Below are 18,580 nucleotides of genomic sequence, written 5' to 3'. Positions count from 1 at the left end.
ATACATACATATATATATATATATATATATATATATATATATAATTTAATAAAATAATGATAGGTACTTCCTCTTCTACCTGGTAAGAACTGTCTACTAAGGGAATTGTCCTCTTGCCACTAACAATGAGAAAATCAGAATGTCTGAAACAACGGTTTTCAGACATTGGATGATAGTGGGGACTGTGGATTCTGAGAAGCAGTTTCCAAGCAATGGTATAGGGAGGGAGATTGTCAACGAGCTTAGCAGTGTTATTGACTTGAGGAGGTAGAGAGGGGTTGAGGGAGGCTGGTGCAGCCAGAATTTGCAGGTCAGAATCCAAGAGAGGAAGGAGTTGCTCAGTAAGCTCCAGAATCTTTGGCTACAAACTCTGAATATGTGTGCGTTGGAAAAACAACCACCAGAAAACAGTGGGCCAAACCATTTCTGGTATATACAAGGGGCTGAGGATAATTCACACTCCTATCAGCCATAGTGGAGAGGCCTCAAAACTAACAGGGCATTGGGTAGAGTTCTCAACAGTTTAAAAGCAAAAAGGATTAACTTGTTCTGCAAGTAATTTAATGCCATACAAGAACAAAGTTCAATAATCTTTAAAGGAATTCAACAAAATCCAGCATTCAGCAATGCAAAAATTCACCAAGTTTGACATCAGTTCAAAATTATCAGACAGGCCAAGCATGATGGCTTATGCCTACAATTCCAGCACTTTGGGAGGCCAAGGCAAGTGGATTGTTTGAGCCCAGGAGTTCATGAAAAGGCTGGGCAACATGGCGAAACCCTGTCTCTACAAAAAAATTTTGAAAAATTAGCTGGGTGTGGTGGTGCACACCTGTGGTCCCAGCCACTCAGTAGGCTGCGGTGGGAGGAGTGCTTGAGCCTAGAAGGTCGAGGCTGTGGTAAGCTGTGATTGCACCATTGCACTCCAGCCTGGGCAATAGATTGAGACCCTGTCTCAAAAACAAAACAAAACAAAATTACCAGACATTACATGAAGCAGGAAAATACAGCCCATAATCAGGAGAAAAATTAATCAATCAAGAAACACAGACCCAGAAATAACAGATGGTGGAATTAACTAACAGGGACCTTGAAATAGTTATTTTAAATCATATAAATATGCTTAAGTATGTAAAGAAAGCATGAATATGATTAGGAGATTAGTGGAAGATATTGAAAAGATCCAAATGGAATTTCTAGACATGAAAAACACAATATAGCGAAAATGATAATAATAGCAATTACCGTTTATTAAGTGCTTTTATGTAGATTATCTTTTTTTTTCTTCGCAACAGCCCTATGTGTTAGGTAGATGCCGTCATCTCCTTTGCACAGAAAGTGAAACAGATTTAGATGTTAAATAACTTGTAGGTCACACACTGGTTAATGAAAAAGCCAATGCCAGAAGAAGCCATGAAGCCTGACTCCGGGCTGTATTATTGCTTCAGTGTGTTTCATATCAACACTGCATGTGAGGCTGGAAATACAAATGAGCAAGTGACAATACTTGCCCTCAAGTCACTCTTATTCTAGGAGAAGAAACAGAGTAGCAAAGGAACCAACCTGAAATGCCCATCAATGGTAGACTGGATAAAGAAAATGTAGAACATATATACCCTGGAATACCATGCAGCCATAAAAAGGAATGAGATCATGTCCTTTGCAGGGACATGGATGAAGCTGTAAGCCATCATCCTCAGCAAACTAACACAGGAGAAGAAAACCAAATACAGCATGTTCTCACTCATAAGTGGGTGCTGAACAATGAGAACACACACCAGAGCCTGTTGGGGGGTAAGAGGTGAGGGAAAAGAACTTAGAGGACAGGTCAATAGGTCCAGCAAACCACCATGGCACATGTATACCTATGTAGCAAGGGTGCACATTCTGCACCTGTATCCCATTTTCAATTCTTAATTCAACACCCCCCCCAAAAAAAAACAAAACAAACAACCCAGAGTACTATAGAAATAGTCTCCATACAGCACAGGTGATTTTTTTGAGCGACACATAAGATTCCATAATAGCACAAGGGAGAAAATAGTCAATTCTAGAGAAGTAGGTGAAGACTATAAAGGAGCAAAGAGTTGAGATGGATCTTGGAGTGGTAGAAAGCTGTTAAGCAAATAAGGAATATATTCTAAAATGAGGGAGCATGATTTCTGAAAGTATGATAACAATGAAACAACGTGGTTTCTTTGGACAGTGGTAAGAAGTCATTGTAGCCAATACCTAACACATAATAAGGAAACCCTATCACAGTCAATAGGAGATAATGTAGAATGCTTTAATGTGTCAAACACTGAGCAAAATGTTTAGATGTATTCATTCAATTTAATCCACACAACAAATATATGAGTTGATATGATTGTCATCCTGTTTTATATGTTAAGAAACTGAGAGTTGGCGGGGCATGATGACTTATGCCTGTAATCCCAGCACTTTGAGAGGCCAACGCAGGCGGATCCTTAAGGTCAGGAGTTTGAGATCAGCCTGGCCAACATGATGAAACCCCATCTCTACTAAAAATACAAAAATTACCTGGGTATGGTGGCCCATGCCTGTAGTCCCAGCTACTTAGGAGGCTAAGGCAGGAGAATCGCTTGAGCCAAGATTGTGCCATTGTACTCCAGCCTAGGCAACAGAGCGAGACTCTGTCTCAAAAATAAAAAAAGAAAGGAAGAAAGAAAAAGAAACAGAGTCAGAGAATTAAGTAACTCACACAAAGCCACGGCATTTATAAGTAGCACACCTCATATTGCAACCTACATGTTTACAAAGTTTACATTCTCACATTCTTTTTTTTTTTTTTTTGAGATGGGGTCTTATTCTGTTGCCCGCTCACTGCAGCTGCCACCTCCTGGGCCCAAGCAATCCTCCCACCTCAGCCTCCCTAGTAGCTGGGAATACAGGAAGATACCACCACACCCAGATAATTTTTGTATTTTTTGTAGAGATGGGGTTTCATCATGTTGCCTAGGCTGATCTCAAACTCCTGGGCTCAAGCAGCCCACCCGCCTCAGCTCCCAAAGTGCTGATTTCAGGTATAAGCCAGCGCTCCCAAGCCCACAAAGTCCACATTCTTAACAACTCTGCTGTGCATGCTACCCCAGGTTATAAAGGACTTTATGTGCACTAATAAGTGTAAGAATGTTACTATGGATTTTGGGGACCCAGGAGAAAAGGTAGGTTGGGGTGAGGGGTAAAGGACTACAAATTGGGTTCATTGCATACTGCTTGGGTGATGGGTGCAACACAGTCTCACACATCACCACTAACGGACCTACTCATGTAACCAGATACCACTGGTTCCCCAAAAATCTATGGAAAAAAGTTTCTCCTGAAGTTAGTAGAATCTTCTCCATTTGTATGGTATTTTCACATGTAACACAGACAAAAGCATGGAAAATAGAATGCAAGACAGGTAAAAGTGAAAGCAAAGCGTCATTAGGAGACTATTACAATAAAACGAATGACCATGAAAATGAAGAGCTATTTAAGGACTTGGTTTGGCAGGATTTGCTGATTGATTGGGTGAGGGATGTGGCAGAGAAAGAGTCAAGAATGAATTCCAGAATCTAAAGTATGGCCTCCCTTGCCTTTTCATCTCTCCCTTGCTTTTTTCCTTTTCTTTTTTTTTCTTTTTGAGATGGAGTCTCGCTCTGTCGCCAGGCTGAAGTGCAGTGGCGTGATCTTGGCTCACTGCATCCTCCGCATCCTGGGTTCAAGCGATTCTCCTGCCTCAGTTTCCTGAGTAGCTGGGACTACAGGCACACACCACCACGCTCAGCTAATTTTTGTATTTTTAATAGAGACAGGGTTTCACCATGTTGGCCAGGATGGCTTCGATCTCTTGACCTCGTGATCCACCCAGCTTGGCTTCCCAAAGTACTGGGATTACAGGTGTGAGCCACTGCACCTGGCCCATTTCCTTTTTTTAAATTTTATCTTTTATGTTTCACTCTGAATTCACAGTGGTTTTGTGTTCCTAGTCTAGATATATTTATTCATTCAACAAACGTTTATCAGTTGCTGGTGATAAAGCAGTGGCTGGGACAGATAAAAATTCTTAGTCTTGTCAACTTTGCTGTATGAGAATCAGAAAATTGACAAAAATCCCTGCTTTTATAGTCTGACATTCTAGGAATCAAGGAATTTGCAGTGGGTCTATCTGATTATGTGATTAAAAATCTGTTACTTTTTCTAAAATAGCTAATGTTATGGTGGATGAAGTGATGCCAAGGGAAAATGCAGACATTTTAGGCTGAAATGAAACTGTTGGTCTGACTTCTGTGTGTGATTTCCTTGAACTTCCACTTGATTTTGCTTGTTGCTAATCCTCATCTTCACCACTAAAAAGCATTCAGTGAGGATTAATAGTGCTTTACTACAGGAGTTGGGTGGCTGTCTTTGAATTATTAAAGAGCAGTTGTTACTTCTGTAATGTTTTAAACAAACAAGAATCCTTCTGTGTGGTCTCTTCACTAATGTGGGCCCCACCAGCCAGTGATCTTGACCTGCTCCAACCAGTGCGTCGCCTCTTCTCATATTCTCCCGGAAACCTGATATAGACAATCAACAAGAATTTCAGTGCCTGTTTCCTAGCTCCATTTTGTTTATTTCTCCTCAGTTCCTAATTTTCCCTTCATTTTTCATGCTTATTTCCTTCTTCAAAATCTTTTCTCCAGGAAGAAAGTTGATAATTGATTGGCCCCTCAAATATTCATCTCTCTGTCTCCAATAACTTTAATCTTTCCCCCTATTTAATGTTCTCCTTTTTGTCAATGTTGGTTATTTGGGGCTGTCACACATGTCACACAAGCATTCCTGGAATGCTTTTGTCACTGTCTTCTCTCCCACCTGAAGCTCTTCAACCTTTCATACAAATATGAAAGGTCTTAGTTTAAAGGTCCTTAAAGAAGCCTTCTCTGTGACTCTGTTTCATATCTGAATTGGGTCTTTCCATTATTCTTTTGCAGATTATCCTCTAATTTTTAATCATATCATTTATTACAGTTTCTGACTCAGTATTTACGTGAATGACTCTTAATGTCCATCTCCCTTATTAAATTATAAACTTTATGAGGACAGGAACCTTGTTTTGCCAGTAATTATATCCCTGGCACCTAATACAGGTGAATGATTTCTTTTTTGTTATATAATATGAAGGCTTACCATTTCCCAGTAATGATACAAAGGATAGGTTATTGGATGGATTATATTATCATTCATTTTATCGGAGGATAGGTTAGTTGTTAAAATCTGCTTTACACTAACTTTTTTATATTGTATAGGAAATCCTGGTTTAAATTAATAATAACTACCACTTACTGACCAAATGCTATATCCCAGGCACTAAACTTCATATTCCAAGTGGCCCACTAAAAACCAGCCCAATCAGAGCTATACTTTAGGAAATAACACCTAATTAAAATAATATTCAGAACCCTGGTTACTTCCAAAATAAGTGTTCGAAAGATTTTGATCATGATCTGTAATCAAACTTTAAACATTGGTGAATAGTACCTCCATTTCTTCTTTTGTATTCTGGGGTTAGCCTTTACTCCATGAAAGGTATCACAAACTAGTAGTTGGCGAACTACGCATGCCTCGGCCTACAGATGTGTCTTCTTTGGCTTGCAGTGTTAAAAATACTTGGATTCAATTAGATGCCAGTGTTTCACATAAAAAAATCTCAATTTCAATTTCACTTGAATGGAAAATACTCCCAGCGCCATGCCCACATTCCTGCAGGGAGACAGTCCACCAGGGCAGAGATACAGCTGCTCCCTTTAAACAGGTCATGTGGTCTCAGATTTACCACCAACCCAAGCTGTCCTGCTTCACCTGCTGACGTTTCCTTCATGTCCTCTGTGGGCATTTGAGTTTGCTACCATTGCTGGAGCTTCTTGGTCCATTTATAATCACTAAAAGGTAATGTTACACTCTTAATTTAGTCAGGAACTTTTTCCTCAACTATTAATAGATTCTTTTTCTCTTTTCGCCTTGTTATCATGATATCACATAAAATTTTAGAATTAGAAGGGACCTTAGAAATCATTTCATATGTATTCTATTAATAGACAGATAAAGTTTTTCTTATTGTAGTAAAATATATAACGAAATTTGCTATTTACCACTTTTTAATTTGAGAAATCTTTTTTATGGTGATAAAATCTATATAACAAAATTTACCATTTTAACTTTTTAAGTGTATAGTTCTGTGGCATTAAGTACATTCACAATGTTCTACAACCATTATTACCATCTCCAAAACTCTTTTCATCTTGTGAAATTGAAACTTAGGCCGGGCGCGGTGGCTCAAGCCTGTAATCCCGGCACTTTGGGAGGCCGAGGCAGGTGGATCACGAGGTCAAGAGATCGAGACCATCCTGGTCAACATGGTGAAACCCCGTCTCTACTAAAACTACAAAACATTAGCTGGGCATGGTGGCGCGTGCCTGTAATCCTAGTTACTCAGGAAGCTGAGGCAGGAGAATTGCCTGAACCCAGGAGGCGGAAGTTGCGGTGAGCCGAGATCGCGCCATTGCACTCCAGCCTGGGTAACAAGCGAAACTCCGTCCCAAAAAAAAAAAAAAAAAGAAATTGAAACTCAGTAGCTATTAAACAGTAACTCCCATTTCTCTCCTCCCCCAGTCCCTAGAAACCACCATTCTACTTTCTGCCTCTACGTATTTGATTATTCTAGTTACATCAGTTAAGTGTAATTGTACAATATCTGTCCTTTTGTGTCTCGTTCATTTTTCGCATGATGTTTTCAAAGTGCATCCATGTTGTAATGTGTATCCAAATTTTATTCCTTTTTATGACTGAATAATATTCCATTGTGTATATATACCACATTTTGTTTATCCATTCACCTATTGATGGCCACTTGGGTTGTTTCTACATGTTCGCTGTTGTGAATAATGCTGCTATGAACATAGGTGTACAAATATCTTTCTAGTCCCTGTTTTCAATTACTTTGGGCACATAACTAGAAGTGGGATTGCTGCATTGTATGGTAATTCTATGTTTAATTTTTTGAGGAACTGTTGTACTGTTTTCTATAGCAGCTGTTTCATTTTACATTCTTACCAGCAATGCATAAGGGTTCCAGTCTATCCACATCCCATAATGCTTGTTGCTATTTTCTATTTTTCTGATAATAGCCACCCTAAAGAATGTGAAGTGGTATCTCATTGTGGTTTTGATTTGCATTTCCCTAATGACTAATGATGTTGAGTATCTTTTAATATGCTTATTAGCCATATGTATATCTTCTCTGGAGGAATATCTATTCAAGCCCTTGGCTCATTTTTTTTATTGCATTTTAGGTTTTGGGGTACATGTGAAGAACATACAAGATTGTTACATAGGTACACACATGGCAGTGTGATTTGCTGCCTTCCTCCCCATCACCTATATCTGGCATTTCTGCCCATGCTCTCTCTCTCCAAATGCCCACCCCGCACCCATGGCTCATTTTTGAATCAAGCTGCTTTGTTGTTGAGTTGTAGGCGTTCTTCACATCTTCTGGATATTAATTCCTTATCAGGTATATAATTTGCGAATATTTTCTTCTGGTCTGTAGGTCGTCTTTTCACTTTTTTTTTTTTTATCATATCCTCTGATGTACAAAAGTAGTTTTGATGCAGTCCAATTTGTCTATTTTTCTTTTGTTCCTTATGCTTTTGGTGTTCTATCCAGAAAATCATTTTCTTTTTCTTTTTTTGAGACAGAATCTTGCTCTGTCACCAGGCTGGAGTACAATGGCACAATCTTGGCTTACTGCAACCTCCATCTCCCTTCTGCCTAAGCCTCCCAAGTAGCTGAGGCTACAGGGATGCGCCACCATGTCCAGCTAATTTTTGTATTTTTAGTAGAGATGGGGTTTCACCATGTTGGCCATGATGGTCTTGATCTCTTGACCCGATGATCCACCTGTCTCGGCCTCCCAAAGTGCTGGGATTACAGGCATGAGCCACTGCACCCAGGCCAGGAAATCATTTTCAAATCCAGTGTCATGGAGATTTTTCCCGTATGTTTTCTTCTAAGAGTTTTCTAGTTTTAGCTCTTAAATTTAGGTATCTGATCAATTTTGAGTTAATTTTTATGTACGTTGTTAGGTAAAGGTCCAACTTCATTCTTTTGCATATGCATATTCAGTTTTCCCAACACCATTTGTTGAAAAAACTGCTCTTTCAACCATTGAATGGTACCCTTGGCACTCTTGTCAAAAATCAAATGACCATATATATGAGGATTTTTGTTTCTGGGATCCACATCCTATTTTGTTGATTTGTTTAACTGTCCTTATACCAGTACTGTTTTGATTACTGTAGCTTTGTAATATGTTTTTTTTTCTTTTTTTCTGAAATGGAGTCTCCCTTTGTCACCCAGGCTGGAGTGCAGGGGCACAATCTTGGCTCACTGCAACCTCCGCCTCCTGGGTTCAAACTATTCTCCTGCCTCTGCCTTCTGTGTAGCTGGGATTACAGGCATGCACCACCATGCCCGGCTAATTTTTGTATTTTTAGTAGAGACAGGATTTCACCAGGTTGGTCAGGCTGGTCTCAAACCCCTGACCTCATGGCCTGCCCACCTCGGCCTTCCAAAGTGCTGGGATTACAGGTATGAGACACTGCACCCGGCCTGGTAATAAGTTTAAAATCAAAAAGTGTGAGTCATCCAACTTTGTTGTTCTTTTTCAAGGTTGTTTTTGGCTATTCTTGGTCCATTTAAAGATATTTTATGAATTTTTTTTCTATTAAAAAATAACATTGGAATTTTGATAGGATTGCAGTGAATCGATAAATCACTTTATGTAATAGTATCACCTTGACAATATTAAGTCATTTAATCTATGAACACAGGATGCATTTCCATTTATTTAGGTCATCTTCAGTTTCTTTCAGCAATGTTTTTTGAGAGAAAGTGTCTTGCTCTGTTGCTCAGGCTGGAGTGCAGTGGCACAATCATAGCTCACTGTAGCCTTGAACTCCTGGGCTCAAGCAATCCTCCCACTTCAGCCACCAAGTCTAGCTAATTTTTTATTTCTTGAAGAAATGATGTCTCACTCTGTTGCCCAGCCTGGTCTCAAACTCCTGGCCTCAAGCAATCTTCCTGCCTCTGCCTTCCAAAACTGGGGTTGCAGGCATGAGCCACCATGCCCAGCCTCTTTCAATGATGTTTTGTAGTTTTCAGTGTATAAGACTGTCACCTCCTTGGTTTAATTTATTCCTAGATATTTTATCCTTTTCATGCTATTTTAAATGGAATTTTTTTTTTTAGTTTCCTTTCATATTTTTCATTGTTAGTTTACCAAAATATAATTTATTTATTTATTTATTTATTTATTTTTTGAGACAAAGTCTCGCTCTGTCGGCTAGGCTAGAGTGCAGTGGTGTGATCTCGGCTCACTACAACTTCTGCCTCCCGGATTCAAGCAATTCGCTTGCCTCAGCCTTCCAAATAGCTGAGATTACAGGAACACACTACCACACCCAGCATGTAATTGATTTTTGTGTGTTGATTTTGTATCCTGCATCTTTGCTGAATTTGTTAGGTCTAGCAGTTATGTGTGAGTGTGTGGAATCTTTTGGGCTTTCTGCATATAAGATCATATCATCTGTGAAGAGAGGTTGTTTTATTTCTTTCTGTCTAATTTGGATCCTTTTCTTTTCCTCTTAATTTTTCTGGCTAGAACTTCCTGTACTATGATGAATAGAAGTAGTGAAAGCAGGCATCTTTGTCTTGTTCCTGATCTTATGGGAAAAGTTTTTCAGTTCAGCAGGTCCTCAAATAACATAATTGCATTATAACATTTATGAGGAAAAAAAAAAAATTGATTCCCAGCTGGGGCAACTGCCTGTGTGGAGTTTGCACATTCTCCCCATGTCTGCATAGGCTTTCTCTGGGTACTCCAGTTTTCTCCCACAGATGTATGTGTTGGGTTGATTGGTGTGACTAAATGGTCCCAGTGTGAGTAAATGTTGGGGTGTGTGTGTGTGTGTGTGTGTGTGTGTGTGCGTGCTCCCTGAGATGGAATGATGTCCTGTCCAGGGCTGTCCACCTTGTGTCCCAGGCTTCCAGGATAGGCTCTGGCCATCTGCAACCCTAGACTGGAATAAGGAGATTGGAAAATGAATGAATACAAATTATCATCAAATAAAAATATATAATGTAGATGATAATCATACAACTGCACAACAATAAGTGATGGGGTATGAAAGTGTTCAGCCAGCCCACCATATTTGTGATTGTTTTTTAATTCATGGTAGGAGAAGGTGCTCCTTAAAAGTTTCTATTTGCAAACATCTATTCCTTGATTTAATCCACCACCACTACAATCATTGTCATTCAATCATTCACCAAAAATTGGGTAATCTTACTTGTTTTTATTAACCTTTCTTAAATGTATGTATAGCTCACATTTATTTCAGTGTTCAATATTAGAAGTGTTTGGGATCTTTATTTAGAAGTTTGGTGATTATTTGTGACCAGAAATATGCCATAGGAACTTAACTCTTGTTTATGTCAATTAGCCTATGATGAAATTGATTTTATTATTCCTCGTCTCAGTTAGTTTCCAAGAACCTATTGATGTGGTTGAGGACTTTTATTTGGTTTTAAGGTAAAAGTGTGTCAAAAAATTGAGTTTCATACAGATAAGTAGCTTCAAATACTAATAGATTTGTTTTTAACATTTTGATTATCTAATCTTTTTTTTTTTTAGTTTTACTAATGTTCAGAAAGGGAGTGATAGTAAATCTGTGTTTCAAAGCTGAGTTGCTCACATTCCTAATTAATGAGTAATCACTCTGGAGAAATAAACAAATTTTCTCAGCTTTTTAAAACATTTTGGCTGGGCGCGGTGGCTCACACCCGTAATCCCAGCACTTTGAGAGGCCAAGGTGGACAGATCACCTGAGGTTGGGAGTTCGAGGCCAGCCTGACCAACATGGAGAAACCCCGTCTCTACTAAAAATACAAAAAGTAGCCAGACATGGTGGTGGGCACCTGTAATCCCAGCTACTCAGGAAGCTGAGGCAGGAGAATCGCTGAAACCTCGGAGGCAGAAGTTGCAGTGAGCCGAGATCGCGCCATTGCACTCCAGCCTGAGCAACAAGAGTGAAACTCGGTCTCCCAAAAACAAAAAACAAAAAACAAAAAAAACCCCACACATTTTATTGTTTGAAAAAAATAAGTGTATATTATAGCATCATATATAAGTTGTTCAGTGATGTTATTTTTTAAAAAGATCAGACAACTCAAAGGCTAGTACAGCTGAACTATGTCTGCCTCCCAAATTCCCACGTTGAAGCCATACCTCCAATGTGACTATATTTGAAGAAATCCCTCCTGTAAGGAGGAAGTTAAGGTTAAATGAGGCCATAAGGGTAGGATCTCATCTGATAGGAAGGATTAGTATCCTTGCAAGAAGAGACACCATAACTGGTGTCCTTTAAGAAGAGATACCAGAGAGCTGCCCACGCCCCTCCATGTGAGGACACAGTGAGAAGGCAGCGTCTGCAAACCAAGGAGAGAGCCTTTACCAGACACCAAGTCTGCTGGCACCTTGATCTTAGACTTCCAGTCCCCAGAACTGTGAGAAAATTAATTTCTGCTGTGTAAGCCACGCAGTCTATGGTATTTTGTTATGGCAGCTTGGACAGACTAATACAGAGGTCTTCTTTTCAACTCACAGTTTCAGCACAGAAAGATTCATTTTATTTTGCATGTTGAGTCCGAAACTTCTTTTGGTTCATCATTAACATTTTACCCGAAGTTGTGAGTATGGCAGTGTTGTGACTGCGTTATCAAATTGAGCCATCTAATTTAAAGTATCGGTAAGATTTCCACATTGATAAACTTCAGTATAAAAGAATAAATTTTAATACAACTGCTTACATCCCTGCAAATAATTCAGAAAGATCTGCAGCTTAAAGGCTTCATCCTAATAAAACTGATAGTCTGTATCAATCTGTATATTACCCAGTATTATACTTTTTAAAATGTAAATGTTAATTTTGAAAACTTCTTGTGTAATTTTGGCTGAGCACAGTGGTAGTACTGACTTTGGGAGGCTAAGGCAGGCAGATCACTTGAGGTCAGGTGTTCAAGATCAGCCTGGCCAACATGGTGAAACCTCATCTCTACTAAAAACACACAGATTAGTGGAGCATGATGGCACGTGCCTGTAATTCCAGCTACCTGGGAGGCTGAGGCAGAGAATTTCTTGAACCCAGGAGGCAGAGGTTGCAGTGAGCTGAGATCACGCCACTGCACTCCAATCTGGGCAATAGAGCGAGACTTCGTCTCAAAAAAAAAAAAAGAATGCGCCGGGCGCGGTGGCTCACGCCTGTAATCCCAGTACTTTGGGAGGCCGAGGCGGGTGGATCACGAGGTCAAGAGATCGAGACCATCCTGGTCAACATGGTGAAACCCGGTCTCTACTAAAAATACAAAAAATTAGCTGGGCATGGTGGTGCGTGCCTGTAATCCCAGCTACTCAGAAGGCTGAGGCAGGAGAATTGCCTGAACCCAGGACGCGGAGGTTGCGGTGAGCCGAGATTGCGCCATTGCACTCCAGCCTGGGTAACGAGAGTGAAACTCCGTCTCAAAAAAAAAAAAAAAAGAACGCATTGCCAGTGTGATTTTGTTTATTCTTTCATTGTTTTACAGATGAAGGTAAAGTAGCAACCAGTTCTTTAAAGTTCCATTTTACTTATCTTCTAGAGAAAAAATAGTTACTCCACCTGATTTAAAATTTAAAAAATAATAATTCTTATTAGAGAGGGAGGTATAATACTTGTTACTGGTTATTTCATGTTTTGAAGGACGTAATAAGCAGATTCTGGAAGTTCTTTGATAATACAAGAAGGGTTTTGTTGTTTTTGTTGAATTTTAAAGTTAGGCTGAAGTGAGACTAACACACAATGTTATTAAGCCCATTCTCTAAAGTAGATCTACCAAGCCAGGCACAGTAGCACATGCCTGTAATCTCACTTGAGCCCAGGAGTTCAAGGCCATAAGTGCACTATGATTGTGCCTGTTAGTAACCACTAAACTCCAGCCTGGACAACAGAGTAAGACACCATTTCAAACAGGATGGATGGATGGATGGATGGATGGATGGATAGATAGATATAAGATACATAGATGTACCAGAAATTGAATGATACCTCTTAGGCTTCTGAAATCTCTTGCTCTTGTAGTTCTGTTAGAAACAAAACTAAATGTCTAAATTTATCCACTATGAATCAAAATAAAACTACCTTAGGTCAAAGATGTCAATTTAATCAACCATACTCAAATTTGGTTGTTTTGGTGGGTTAAAGATGGAAGTATATAAAAGCAAATATAAATAAGGTTGAAAACTTAATCTTTTCCAGTTTTATTTTGCTTGGCATAGCCTCCTCTTGATTCCCACTGCCACCGCCTGACCCTAATTTAGAACCTGCATTAGACACCTTGGAGAGGTTGTCAAAAAGACAGATTCCTTGATCCCATCTCAAACCTACTGGACAACCAGAGCCAGCAGGCAAGGGGCTGGGAATTAATTTTAAGAAGCATTTCAGATGATTCTTATGATCACTCAAGTTTGGGAAACATTGAGTAACATGTTTTCTTTGCTTCAGTCCTTGCTCTTCATAAGCGGTTTCAACCCTGCTTGCATATTAGGATCAGCCAGGGTGCTTTGAAAAAATACTGTTGCCCAGGCCCCAACCCAGACCAATTTAATCAGAATCTTTTGGGTTGGGACCCAGACATTTTAAATGCTCTGCAGGTGGTTCTCATACACGTTGAAGCCTGAGAACTACTGCAAGACTGTTTGTAAATGTAATTCCCTGAAGCACAGTCCTGGGCTTGTCACTTCTGCTGAGGACATCAATGGTTCTCTATTGCCTACTAATGAAATAGGAGTTTATGACTCCATCAAGGCCACTCATGACCCAACACCAGCTTTTCCAACCACTACTCTCCTACTTAGAGACTACACTCTGGCCTCACAGAAATACTCACTTTCCGCAAAGTTTTTCTTGTGCTTTCCCCTTTCATACCTCTGTTTTTGCTTTCCCACCATGTAGGACTTTCCCCATGTGTATCTGTCACTGTCCTGCGCATCCTCAAATAGACCCAACTCAAGTAATACATCTTCTGAAAGTCCTTTAAATTCCCACTTCCTCCTCTCCTTGCCCTCCCCCACCTCCATTCAAAAGCGATCTCTTATGGAACTTGTCCTATCATGTCTTATATTTAGTTATTGGCAAATACAAAGTAATCTCTTTCATAAAATGCCATATGGAATTAAGAATAAGTGAACTTGGGCCGGGCGCGGTGGCTCAAGCCTGTAATCCCAACACTTTGGGAGGCCAAGGCGGGTGGATCACGAGGTCAAGAGATCGAGACCATCCTGGTCAACATGGTGAAACCCCGTCTCTACTAAAAACACAAAAAATTAGCTGGGCATGGTGGCACGTGCCTGTAATCCCAGCGACTCAGGAGGTTGAGGCAGGAGAATTGCCTGAACCCGGGAGGCGGAGGTTGCGGTGAGCCGAGATCGCGCCATTGCACTCCAGCCTGGGTAACAAGAGCGAAACTCTGTCTCAAAAAAAAAAAAAAAAAAAAGAATAAGTGAACTTTTATTTTTCCTACTTTCCCCATCTAGAGTGTAAATTTGTAATATCCACTGTTTACCTCTGTGTGAGGCACTAAAGAGAAAGATTTTAGAGTCAAATGGCCCCAGGTTCAGGTGCCTTTTTTATTGGATATGTCTGTGTGACCATGGTCAGGTGAATTTTTCCCAGCTTTAGTTTTCTCATCTATAAAATGGAGAATATACGACTTCAGTGTTGTGAAGACTAGATTTGATTACCAACTGAAGCATTCAGTAATCCTGGTATGTAATAACTGCTCTGTCAAAGCCTGTTGCTTTCATCATTGTGATAATGATCATTGTTAGCTCCCTTGAGGGCAGAGATTGCATATTTTATCTTTGGATTCCCATTCTGAACCTTGCTTATTGTAGGTGCTTGATAAATACTGGGTGCATAAAGTAAGGAATGCTTGCTGGGCCATGCCCACTTATATAGGCCACTACCAATCAGTTCAGCCTGTCTTGGAAGGAACACATCAAATTTCAATTTAACTATCAGATAAAGAAAGAAAATAGGATTTCCACTAAAAATTTTAAAACCTGTATTAAAAAGGCCAAAACCCCAGTTAAACCGTAAGACAGCTGCTCTCTTTCTGCTGCCAGGAAATAGAGAAAACCCTCCAAGAACTATTTGCTATTTGTTTGTTCATCTTATAATAAACATGCCGTGACTTGGGGAGAGCACACACTTCCCTGCAGGCAAGCTTGGGTTTGGGAAGTTGCATGTAGCAGCAGTGAGGAAGAAATCCCCCACTCTGTGGGAGATGTTCCTTCAGGGACTCCAGTAAGCCCATTTGCAGTTTTGCGGAGTTATTTACTAAGATGAAGGGAGTGGGTGTGGCTGGTCTGAGACTTCTCCTGGGAAGTCACTTCAAGAATCGCCTTAATTTCCTTGCCCTTCATCTTTGTTCTCTGGCTTTGGTGCAAGGGTGCAGTCAGTCGCACCCAGTTGGCTGCTGTTCCCAGCACACTGAATTCTTTGAAGCTGGCTGTTGCAGCCAAGGATTCCCTGTTCTGTTCTTTTCCCCTTGCCCTGATTTGAAAAACAGTGTGGAAATTCTCATCTGGCATGACCAGAAGAAGCTTAGTAGGTTGCAAGCTATTTTTCTAGATACACAAGACCAAAAAGAACCTTTAGAGCTTTAGATTACCATTTCTCAAAAACTCAATATGATGGATTTTACATGGACAAATTATATAACGTAGGCTCTACCATTGCCTCTATCATTTAAACAAAAAGGCCAACAAATTGAGATGAAACTGATATAGGAAAGTAATTATCAGCTTTGTCCTTGAAGAAGGAATGTGAGGATGTATTAGCTAACTGAAACCTCGGGAAAGATGTATAACAAAACATATAAGGATTAATGAGCAGTCCACAAAAGTGTTTAACAAGTGACCAATATCTTTTAAAATATATGGATGTATTCCAGCTCTCTCTTAATTAGCAAATACACACATATGTGTGTATACACACACACACAAACACACACATATGGATGAATAAATGAATTTATGTTATAATAGGTGTGATGACAAAAGATTCATAATCTGAAAAATATGTAATTCCAGTGATCAGAGCCTTATGTATCATGCTAATCAGCCAATAATTCCTTGAAAAGACATTTCTACTTTTGAAGTAAAATTAAATTCAGGAGGCAATGATGAGCATATGTGTGATAAAATCCTAGGCGGATGCTGAATATTTATATTTATTGTAAGACCAGCATGTCTTACAATAAAGAATACTATTTATATAAAATTATGTATCTTTATGTCTTTATATGTTTACATGCGTACAAAAATACTTGCTAAGAGGTTTTCTGAAATGTTGTGAATGATTTTCTCTTAGTGTTGGGACCACTTTTTCCTTCACATTTCTTTATATTGAGTTTTTTTATAATGAGCGTATAACATTTTTATAATCATAGTAAAAATAAAGCTATTTTTAATAGCTTTAATAAAGGAAAATTTTGCTTGAGCATCTGCTATGTGTCTAAAGTGGTACTAGAAATTATGAGATATAGGAAAGAAGGCTGTGGCCTGGCTACCAAGATGCTTACTATCTAGCTGGGAAGACAACTAAGGAGTGGGATCCTATAGAATGTAATCAGATGTTGGGATGTACAGTTCAAAAAGGTGCTACAGAGCATCAGGAGGAGGAGAGGAAGCTCTCATTGGAAGGAAGCTTTCATTGAAAGCAAGATTAGGCCAGGCGCATGCCTGTAATCCCAGCACTTTGGGAGGCAGGAGGATTGTTTGAACCCATGAGTTTGAAACCAACTTGAGCAACATAATGAGACCCTGTGTATTTTTTTTTTAGAAATATTTTAAAACTTAAAAAGAAAGGAAAGGAAGCTTAGATTGGACCTTGAAAGATGGACAGAAATTGAATAGGAGGGAGGGAAGAAGGCATTTTATGCAGCTTGAGCACTAAAGTGATAATAATGCTTTTTGAAAAGAAAGGAAGAAACCAGCTTATCTAGAATAATAAGCAAATATGATTTATGGGGTAGAAATTTGTTTTATTGCAAAGTTTATTTTATAAGATATCTTTGGTATATTATGAACTATATTTTTGTATACTTGAGAGCATTTAAAAAAGCAATCCTGGAAGAATATTTTATAATTATTCCAAATATTGACTCTAAAGTGATATAAAAGCTATGACTGCTATGAAAATTTCATTATTTTAGTGTATTGAGGATGGAAGATTTCAGTAAATATGCTCTGTAATACTATCATCTCTCTGTACAAGCTTGTTCTCAAGTCAGCCAGCAGCTTTTTGTATAGTCTTTTAATTTGTGGTTAATATATTACTACACCTTTCTTCTATTAAAAAAATCAAATTAGCCAGATGTGGTGGCCCACGGCTGTAATCCCAGTGACTTGGGAAGCTCCGGCAGGAGACTCTCTTGAACTTGGGAGGCGGTAGTTGCAGTGAGCTGAGATTGCACCACTGCACTCCAGCCTGGGCAACAGTCTCAACAACAACAAATCAAAAAGCACCACTTGCCATGGCTCACGCCTGTAATTCCAGCACTTTGCCAAAAGGAGGCGAAGGTGGGAGGATTACTTGAGCCCAAGAATTTTGAGACCAGCCTGGGCACCACAATGAGACCCATATCTCTACAAAAATAAGAAAAACTCACCAGGCATAGTGGCCCACGCCTCTGGCCCCAGCTACTTGGGAGAATGGAGTGGAAAGATTGCTTGAGCTCAGGATGCCGAGGCTGTAGTGAGCTGTGATCTTGCCACCGGATTCCAGCTTGGGCAACAGAGCTAGAATCTCTGAGACCCTGTCTCAAAAAAAAAAACAAAAAACAAAATGCAGAATGGGGAAAGGGGGGAAAATTTATTTTTAAAAAAAGATATTAAGATGGAGACTTTTCAAACAATAGAATCAGAATTCAGTTTCAGCAATTACTTAGTTAACAGGACTACATTCAGTTTGTAGTGTATACCCTAAATGCTGTAGCCATGTAAGTGATACTTATCACATACACAAGTCTTCCTGAGAACCATATACTTGAACTTTTAGGTACAAAATGTCAGCCATAAAGTTTTCCTTTCTGAATTTGTATATGTATTAGGGCTTTCAATGTTCAAAGCTCTATGCCAGATGAAAGATATACAGCGAGCTCATTCGTTCATTGTTTATTCAACAATATTTTTCGAGTGTGTCCTCTGTGCCAGGTATTATTCTAGGTGCTGATACTAAAAGAATAAAGAGAATATAGTTATATTTTTAAGGAGTTCACAGTCTCATTTGAAAGAAAATGGATATGTAAATAATTATAGACCACTGTAGAAAGTGTCAGGCCAAATGCATGTGTTTATTTGCTCTCTCTGTAGAGCACACTAAAATTGTTGTATGTCAAGCATGGTGGCTCACGCCTATAATCCCAATATTTTGGG

At 39.4% G+C, this 18,580-nt stretch overlaps 1 protein-coding gene and 1 long non-coding RNA gene across 7 annotated transcripts in view; one reads left to right on the top strand and one right to left on the bottom strand.

Moving 5' to 3' along the window:
• Positions 1-11,790, bottom strand: part of LOC116554330 — a 19,085-nt gene extending 7,295 nt beyond the window's left edge. Inside the window, exon 1 of the long non-coding RNA XR_004270168.1 lies at positions 11,459-11,790. This is a non-coding gene — a long non-coding RNA (uncharacterized LOC116554330). The remainder of the gene's footprint in view (positions 1-11,458) is intronic.
• The window catches only part of CUNH11orf49 (chromosome unknown C11orf49 homolog), a 218,865-nt gene that overhangs the window by 113,628 nt on the left and 86,657 nt on the right, over positions 1-18,580 (top strand). The gene's annotated exons all lie outside the window — the stretch shown is intronic.

The sequence above is a fragment of the Sapajus apella genome, unplaced genomic scaffold (assembly GCF_009761245.1).
Source record: "Sapajus apella isolate SASKATOON/1434 unplaced genomic scaffold, GSC_monkey_1.0 scaffold14, whole genome shotgun sequence".
NCBI lineage: Eukaryota > Metazoa > Chordata > Mammalia > Primates > Cebidae > Sapajus > Sapajus apella.
Note: the sequence above shows the minus strand (reverse complement) of the source record. Positions and strands in the feature narration are given on the sequence as shown.